We start from the raw sequence: 8,335 nt of genomic DNA on the forward strand, positions 1-8,335 counted from the left end.
TCTTTTTTTTTTAATTTTTTATGACAAGACAAACTATATATTTCTATTGATATTTTATTTTTTGAAAGATAGAACAACGACTTTTCAAAATTTTGGCAGAGTTTTGACAGTATTTGTTTTTTTTTCTTTTTTTTTCAACAATAAACAATCAATTCCTAACCGTTATTTCCTCTTTTTTTTCATAATATTCCAAATATTCAAACACCGGTCAGCATGCGGGTATGAGACAAATAAATGCACGGAAAACAATAGGATGCACCAGAATGGTCTTTTCATATCAGGTTGCTAGTCCTAGACGGACCCAACCCCTGTGTTGAGTCCCCTAAGTCATATGCAACGTGATGCAAATAAGCGTTCCTACTAGGGATCCGGCATGAAGTCACGTTATTCTATGTTCAAAACCTGGGTCGGTGTTCTAGACAGTGTACCCGAGCGGACAACTCGAGTTGAGGAAGGAGCTCCTTTCCGGGAACCAAAAGGCCAGCCGGCTTAGAAACTTTCCGAGCCTCTTTTATTTAGGGTATGACACTAACAGAATAAGGAGTCTCAACCAGTGAGCACATCCCCGGAGGTAAGAAGAGAAAGGTTTCGGCACAGTTTATATACAGTTCAAATAATATCAAAGCGGTAACAGCAGCATTTAGCACACTAGGATCAAAACATGTAATAATCAGATAATAAATAAAGCCGAATAATAACAATTATTCTAAGCTCGAATTCTTAACCCTGAACCAGTGGTTCTGGGTCTAAATCCCCAGCAGAGTCGCCAGAGCTGTCACACCTCCTTTTTCCGTACCCGAGGGGGTACAAGGGAGTTTTTCCAATTAAAGGACAATCGAAACGGGATTGGTTTAATTATTTCAGAGTCGCCACTTGGGAGATTTAGGGTGTCCCAAGTCACCAATTTTAATCCCGAATCGAGGAAAAGAATGACTCCATATTACAGTCTGCGTACCAGAAATCCGGATAAGGAATTCTGTTAACCCGGGAGAAGGTGTTAGGCATTCCCGAGTTCCGTGGTTCTAGCACGGTCGCTCAACTGTTATATTCGGCTTGATTATCTGATTTTATACAAGTGTGAACTTATGTGCAAAATTTAACTTTTAAACCGCTTTTGTCATTTACTGTTATTTTATCAAGAATTGCAACGTCGTGAAAACATATCTCGAACCACGTTACATCAATGCACCCATGGTTGTTGACATATTTCGACTCGGTTGAGATTTGGATTTGGGTCACATAAATGTGCACCCGAATTAAGGAGAATAAATTATTAAGACGTGCCTAAAGCAACTAGCGTATTGTTGTTTTAGGTAAGGCCGAAAAATTCGCTAAATGGCCTGTCCCGAATTCTAAGTGTTTTAATGTATATACAGTTAGAGGGCCCCGCAGCTGTGTATATTTTTATTTGACGAGGCTCGTCTCGTTCTACTTTTAAAAGGAATTCGCGACGTCATGGATATGCCTCTCGGATCACGTCACAATCAATGTACCCGTGATTAGAAATACATTTCGAATCCGTCGAGATTTGGATTTGGGTCACATAAATGTGCACCCGAGTTTAAGAAGGTAAGGTTTATTAAAGCGTATCCTAAAGAGACTATCGTGTTGTTATTTTAGGAGGGTTGTGAGATTTGCTAAGCAACCCGTCCTGGAAACTAAATGCTTCAATAATATACATTTAACAAGGGCCCCGCATCTGCGTTTTGTTTATTTTTATCGAGGCTCATCTCGTTGTTATTTTTAAAGGATACCCTATAGCAACTAAGTTTCTTGTCGTGTTTGTCTCTATCAATTGAAAGCAGTAAATAGCCTTAGTTGATTATAAAACCGGATTTAAAGTGCTTTTACAGAATAATAAAACGTGACTGCACTTATGGACAACTAGCTGCAAATTATGGGCCCAAACCTAGCTCATGCGAGATGGCCAGACTTGGGCCCTGTTTTTCCGATACAGGCCTAACTGATTTTTTTCGATTTGGGCTCGGCCTTCCTGAGGTTGAGGCCTAGAACTGATTCTTTGTTCTTTATCAATTTATATGTGACAAACTAACAAAGGGGAAAGAACTTTAACTCATGTGGGTAGTTTTCCTATTTTTGGCCTACATTATAGAATGTACTACACCATCAGACTAAGTCTAAAATACAATCTATTACCCTGGGAATGTTTTTCACCTGACAGCATACATACATGACTATCATTCATTAACCTACATTGATATACTGAGCATGTAGGCTACTTCTATTATACAAACGAAAATGTAACTATTTTATGTCATTTAATGTAGCAGTTCATGTATACATAAAAACAATCTGCAGGTCCTCTCTTTTGCATTCATGCTCAAACTCTCAGTTACATTGGTGGTATCAACTGTGTACCTGGTAAGGAAAGGAAAAGGAAGAAGGAGAGTGATCAGTTGAGTAGTGTGCAGTAATCACAGCATCAACAGATACACAGCAACAGCACAGCAACAAACCAACAACCAAGATTGTTTTCCACAGTCCACGAACAACCAACAATGATTCCCAGAATAAATGAAACCAGCAAATAGTCGAGTGCCAAACCAATAATTCCAGACGAAGAGTAATGAACACCAGAAGTAAAAGAAGTTTAATGCAGCAAATACCAATAGTTCAGCAACCAACAAACAGCTCAGTCACGGCAGACGACAGAACTTGGCCAAGACAGCTTGACCAATATGAATTCTTGTTCAACTTTCAGATGGTGTTTGGTTACAATCTATTTGGAAACTAACTTATGTTTTTCGGCTTTCTTTAAACTCAGTAAACCTCTCTTCAGATTAAAACTCTAGCCTTAAGACTGAAAATTTTCACTTTGTTTTTCTCTTTTTTCTGAAGACTAAAAAGTCCAGCCTCGTTTAAGTTATCAAATGGCCTATTTATAAGCCACATGACCAAGGGCAGCTAAGCTGCCTCCCTCCTACTTGCAGACTGCCCATACCCCTTAACTCCCCATGCCTAAAGGCATCTTTCTTGGAATCCTTAATCAGCCCCCATGCCCTGTCTATATTACTCTAATCAAGGGTTATGGGTTTAGTTAAGTATTCAATTAATTCCCATACTCTTAGGTCTGGTCCCCCATTAGCATTAATTTAATCCTATTTTAATTACCACTTGACACATTCTGAAATTATCCCCTAATCAGACCCTGTCTTATGCCAAGATTACCCTTACACCTTGCATATTACTGTATTACCCTAACTCTTAATAGTTAGTATATAGACCTCTCTAATTTCAGCCAATACCTGACTACTAGCTAATTAAACTCAAACTGTTTTCAGGCTGATTTGTTAGATTTCTGAAGCTAATTGCCAATTCTCTGCCTAAGTTCAGGCAATGATTCAAACTTTAAGCAAACAGGGTGTCAATTAAAGGGTACAAGTTGGTCATGTCGATACAAGTAACACCAACAAGAAACAGGCATAGTAATCAATACTGAAATGTAGACTCATTTAGATGACTACACAAGCTATAACATCTTTCAAGTGAATTCAGTTGACGACGCTTATTTAGATGACTATACAAGCTATAATACACAGCAAGCAACCAATAAAACCAACAACCAACTCATTATTAACTTAAAACGTACACACATGGACAGACGAGTCGCGGAACAAACAAACCAGAACACGAACGACAGATAGATTTTAGGAGGGCAAAAGAAAAAGGAAAAATACCTCAGAAAAATGAAACTAAGATCGATTCAAGTTCGAACTCGGGCCAGGTGATTTTGGGGTCTAATGGACTTTAACCGAAGCGTTCTCAACTGAGAACACTTCGGTAAAAGTCTGCTAGGCCCTGATCCTGCCACTGATTCGGACAAACCCATAGATCTGAATCCTAGGGCTCTTGAGGTTCGATTTGGGAACCGTTCAATCCCTGTCAGATTCGAACGGAACCAAAGCCACTCCGGGGGTGAGGGAGGTCAGGAGGGGTTGTGGTGTGAATTTGGGGTCAATCGGTGTAGATCTAGTTTTTGCTCGAATCTTCGTTTGAAGATTCGAGAAGATTCGGAGTGATTCGAGGTGAACGGTTGACAGATTCATGTTCGGGGTGGTTGGGGTGCATCGAGGATGTTATTTTGGTGGTCATCGGAACCATGGTTACCGGGCTCACAGGGGAAACCTAGGCTGCTAAGGGTTTGAGAGGAAAGGGGTCCTGGGAAAGATGGTGAACAGTGGCCGAAGGGGGGTTCGGATAGGGGGCGTGGGGTGAAGGGTTGAGTTTATATATGGGGAGGCTGATTGGATCTGAGCCGTTAGATCAGATGATCTCAACGGCTTGGATCTGATGCTGAGAAATGAGACGGGGTCGTTTGGTAGTTAAACGGGGTCGTTTGGTTTAAGTGAGGGGTTGGGTCAGGGTGCGTGTGTGGACCGTTGGATCAAGAGGCTCAGACGTCTCAGATCATTTCGCTTGAAACGGCGTCGTTGAGGTGAGTTGAACAGCCTGATCTGGACCGTTCCTTTGAATCAGATCAACGGCTTCAAATGGGGATGCCGATACGACGTCGTTTGAGTCCTTGCTTGGGCAGGCTGGATTTGGACTGGGTCTGAGTGCCGTTTTTGGGCCCCTTTTGTTTCAATTTCTGGGCCCAAATCGATTTTAATCCTTCACTCTTTTGCTTTCTTTTTTTTCATTTTTCTTTTACAACAAAAATAAAAATAATAGATAATAAAACAACGAAATTAAAACTAAACAACAATGTAACATTTTAACACAATTATCACAAAAATATTTAAGTAAGTTAACTAAAAGCCTAGAACGAACGATGCACACATATATATATTTTTTGAATTTTCTTTTACCGACACATAGTTTTGTATTTTTGTTTGATAGTGACTGGATGCAAAATGGGCAGACACACAAATGACCAACAACACATGTTACGGAAAGATCGAAAAATTGTGCAGCGAAGCCATTTGTCACTATTTTTTATTTTCTTTTGGAGCGATCGTCCGTGAAGCAAAAATCACGTGCTTACACACGGCCCTACCCAAAAATAATAATGCGCTAGTTGCTTTAGGCGTGACTTTAATAATGATATCTCCCTAAATTCGGGTGCACATTTATGTGACCCAAATCCAAATCTCAACTGAGTCGAGATATGTCAATAACCACGGGTGCATTGATGTAACGTGGTTCGAGATATGTTTTCACGACGTTGCAAGTCCTATAAAAATAACAGTGAATGATAAAAGCGGTTAAAAGATAAAATTGGCACATAAGTTCACATTTGTATAAAATCAGATAATCAAGCCGAATATAACAGTTGAGCGACCGTGCTAGAACCACGGAACTCGGGAATGCCTAACACCTTCTCCCGAGTTAACAGAATTCCTTATCTAGATTTCTGGTACGCAGACTGTAATATGGAGTCATTCTTTTCCTCGATTCGGGATTAAAATTGGTGACTTGGGACACCCTAAATCTCCCAAGTGGCGACTCTGAAATAAATAAATAAATCCCCTTTCGATTGTCCTTTAATTGGAAAAACTCCCTTGCGTCCTCTCGGGTGCGGAAAAAGGAGGTGTGACAGCTCTGGCGACTCTGCTGGGGATAAACACCCAGAATCACTGGTTCAGGGTTAAGAATTCGAGCTTAGAATAATTGTTATTATTTGGCTTTATTTATTATCTGATTTTTACATGTTTGAGCCTAATGTGCTAAATGCTGCTTTTACCGCTTTGATATTATTTGAACTGTATATAAATTGTGCCGAAACCTTTCTCTTCTTACCTCCGGGGATGTGCTTACTGGTTGAGACTCCCTATTCTGTTAGTGTCATACCCTGAATAAAAGAGGCTCGGAAAGTTTCTAAGCCGGCTGGCCTTTTGGTTCCCGGAAAGGAGCTCCTTCCTCAGCTCGAGTTGTCCGCTCGGGTACACTGTCTAGAACACCGACCCAGGTTTTTGAACATAGAATAACGTGACTTCATGCCGGATCCCTAGTAGGAACGCTTATTTGCATCACGTTGCATTTGACTCAGGGGACTCAACACAGGGGTTGGGTCCGTCTAGGACTAGCGACCTGATATGAAAAGGCCATCCTGATGCATCCTATTTGTTTTCCGTGCATTTATTTGTCTCGTACCCGCATGCTGACCGGTGTTTGAATATTATGAATTTTGTGAAATTGAAAAAAAGGGAAATAACGGTTAAGGAATTGATTGTTTATTTTTGAAAAAAACCAATACCCAAATACTGCCAAAACTCTGCCGAAATTTTGAGAAAATGAAAAAAAACGTCTTATTAGTTTGTTTTATTAAAAGCAAAGAAAAAATAGAAAAATCGTTGTTCTGTTTTGTTTTTCAGAAAAACATAGAAATATATAGTTTGTCTTGTTATAAAAATAAAAATTAAAAAAAGAGTTTTATTTTAAAATGGTTTTATTTTATGAAAATTCAAAAAATAATAATAATAAAAAAGAGTCTTTCATTATTTGTCACAAATATATACATGTATATATATATATATATCCAAAAAAATTTATTTCCAAAAAATATATATATGTCTTTATTTGTTGCAAAAATATTTGTCTTGCCAAAAAGTTTAGAAAAGTTTTTAGACTCCCAATTTTCAAAAACAAAAAAAATCCAAAAATATTTTCCATTATTAACTTCTTTAGAAAGTCTTTTAATTATTTTTTTTTAAAAAAAATGTATAATAAGAAGAAAAAAATCCGAAAATATTTTGATTCTTCTTTCAAAATTGAAAAGAAAATTCAAAATTCAAAAAAAACATTTTAGAAGCATTTCTTTTATTAAAGGTAAAAATCCAAAAAATATTAACTTCTTTTCTTTAGAATAAAAAATAATGCAAATGAAAATTCAAAAAATATATCTTAGAAGTGTTTCTTTTAAAAAGAAAATCAATCAAAAATCAAAAAAATATACTTCCTTTCTTCTTTTAAAGTAGTTCTTTCACAAATTCAGAAAAAAAAAGTTAGTTCATCTACTTATTCTTGATTACCCGAACTACGCGGGTTTGATTCTCACCGGATGTGAGATACGTAGGCAACCCTCATCGGATCCAACCCCACCTTTTGCTAAAAAGCCAAAAACAAATATAAAAAAGAAAAAACAAAAAAAACATGTTAAAGATTTTTAATTTTGTCGTAAATAAGTCTAGCGATGTAACTTCCCCCTTTTACAAAAAAAAATAGCAAAAACAAATATGTCAAATTTTAATTTTCATAAACAAGTCCGGGTGATGCCGCTTATGTCAAAAATAGCCAAATGTTCCCGAAAGGAACTCCGGAAGGCTGCCTTGGTACAGACGGCCACCTCGTTTTTTTTCCTCACACAACCTTAAAAATCTTCGTTCATGAAGTGCTGAGAGGTCGTGTTCAGAAATCCTTTTGAGAAAAATTCGCATATATTTTTGTTTTTATCAGAATAAGTTTCGTTTGTTAAAATCTTATTAATAAATGTGCAGAATGAGCACGACTCCAAATGAACCCTTTTCAATCATGAATAAAATCCCCCTCCAATTGCGGCTCTGGTGGAATGATTTAGGCAAAGAAGGGCATGACGAAATCAAGAAGTATCTGAAAGGCCTCACGAGTTTGTTGGATATCAGGCCACGGGGAGATATCATAAGGGCACTAGTCCCCCACTGGGATCCTGCGCACAATGTCTTCCATTTCTCGGACTTTGAACTTACCCCAACTTTAGAAGAAATAGCAGGGTATATCGGCAGCGCTGAGACTCCTTTGAGGCACAAATATCTGATTGCTCCAAGAGCTGTAGCAATACACCGGTTTCTGGACTCCTTAAAGATAGTCAGAACAATTCATAACCCTGACTTGGCAAAAGGTTTTTGCAGCATGAGTTTCATATATCAAAGATATGGTCACATAGGAGGATTCGACAAGCCAGAAAACCAGTTGTGCAACAAAAGTAATCGTCAAAAGTGGGAAGAACATAGACGGATTGCTTTCATGATAACTTTCTTAGGACTCTTAGTATTCCCAAGAAAAGACGGGAATATTGACATAAAGATAGCAGGGGTCGTCAGTACGTTGCTCACACAGAGAGATAGTACGTTGGCGCCCATGATAGTATCTGATATGTTCCGGGCTCTCACGTCTTGCAAAGCCGGAGGAAGCTTTTTCGAGGGTTGCAATTTGTTGTTGCAAATGTGGATGACCGAACACCTATGTCACCGAGCCCAGTTTCTGAGCCATGGATCCGCTGAAAAGACCTGCATAGAGGAGTTCTATACCAGAGTTAATGAGACCTACCTACCGGAAGGAGTCACAGCATGGACCTCATATTTCCATACCCTCAACGCCAGTCAAATACAGTGGGCGC

The sequence above is a fragment of the Nicotiana sylvestris genome, chromosome 8 (genome assembly GCF_000393655.2).
Source record: "Nicotiana sylvestris chromosome 8, ASM39365v2, whole genome shotgun sequence".
In the NCBI taxonomy this organism is placed as follows: Eukaryota; Viridiplantae; Streptophyta; class Magnoliopsida; order Solanales; family Solanaceae; genus Nicotiana; species Nicotiana sylvestris.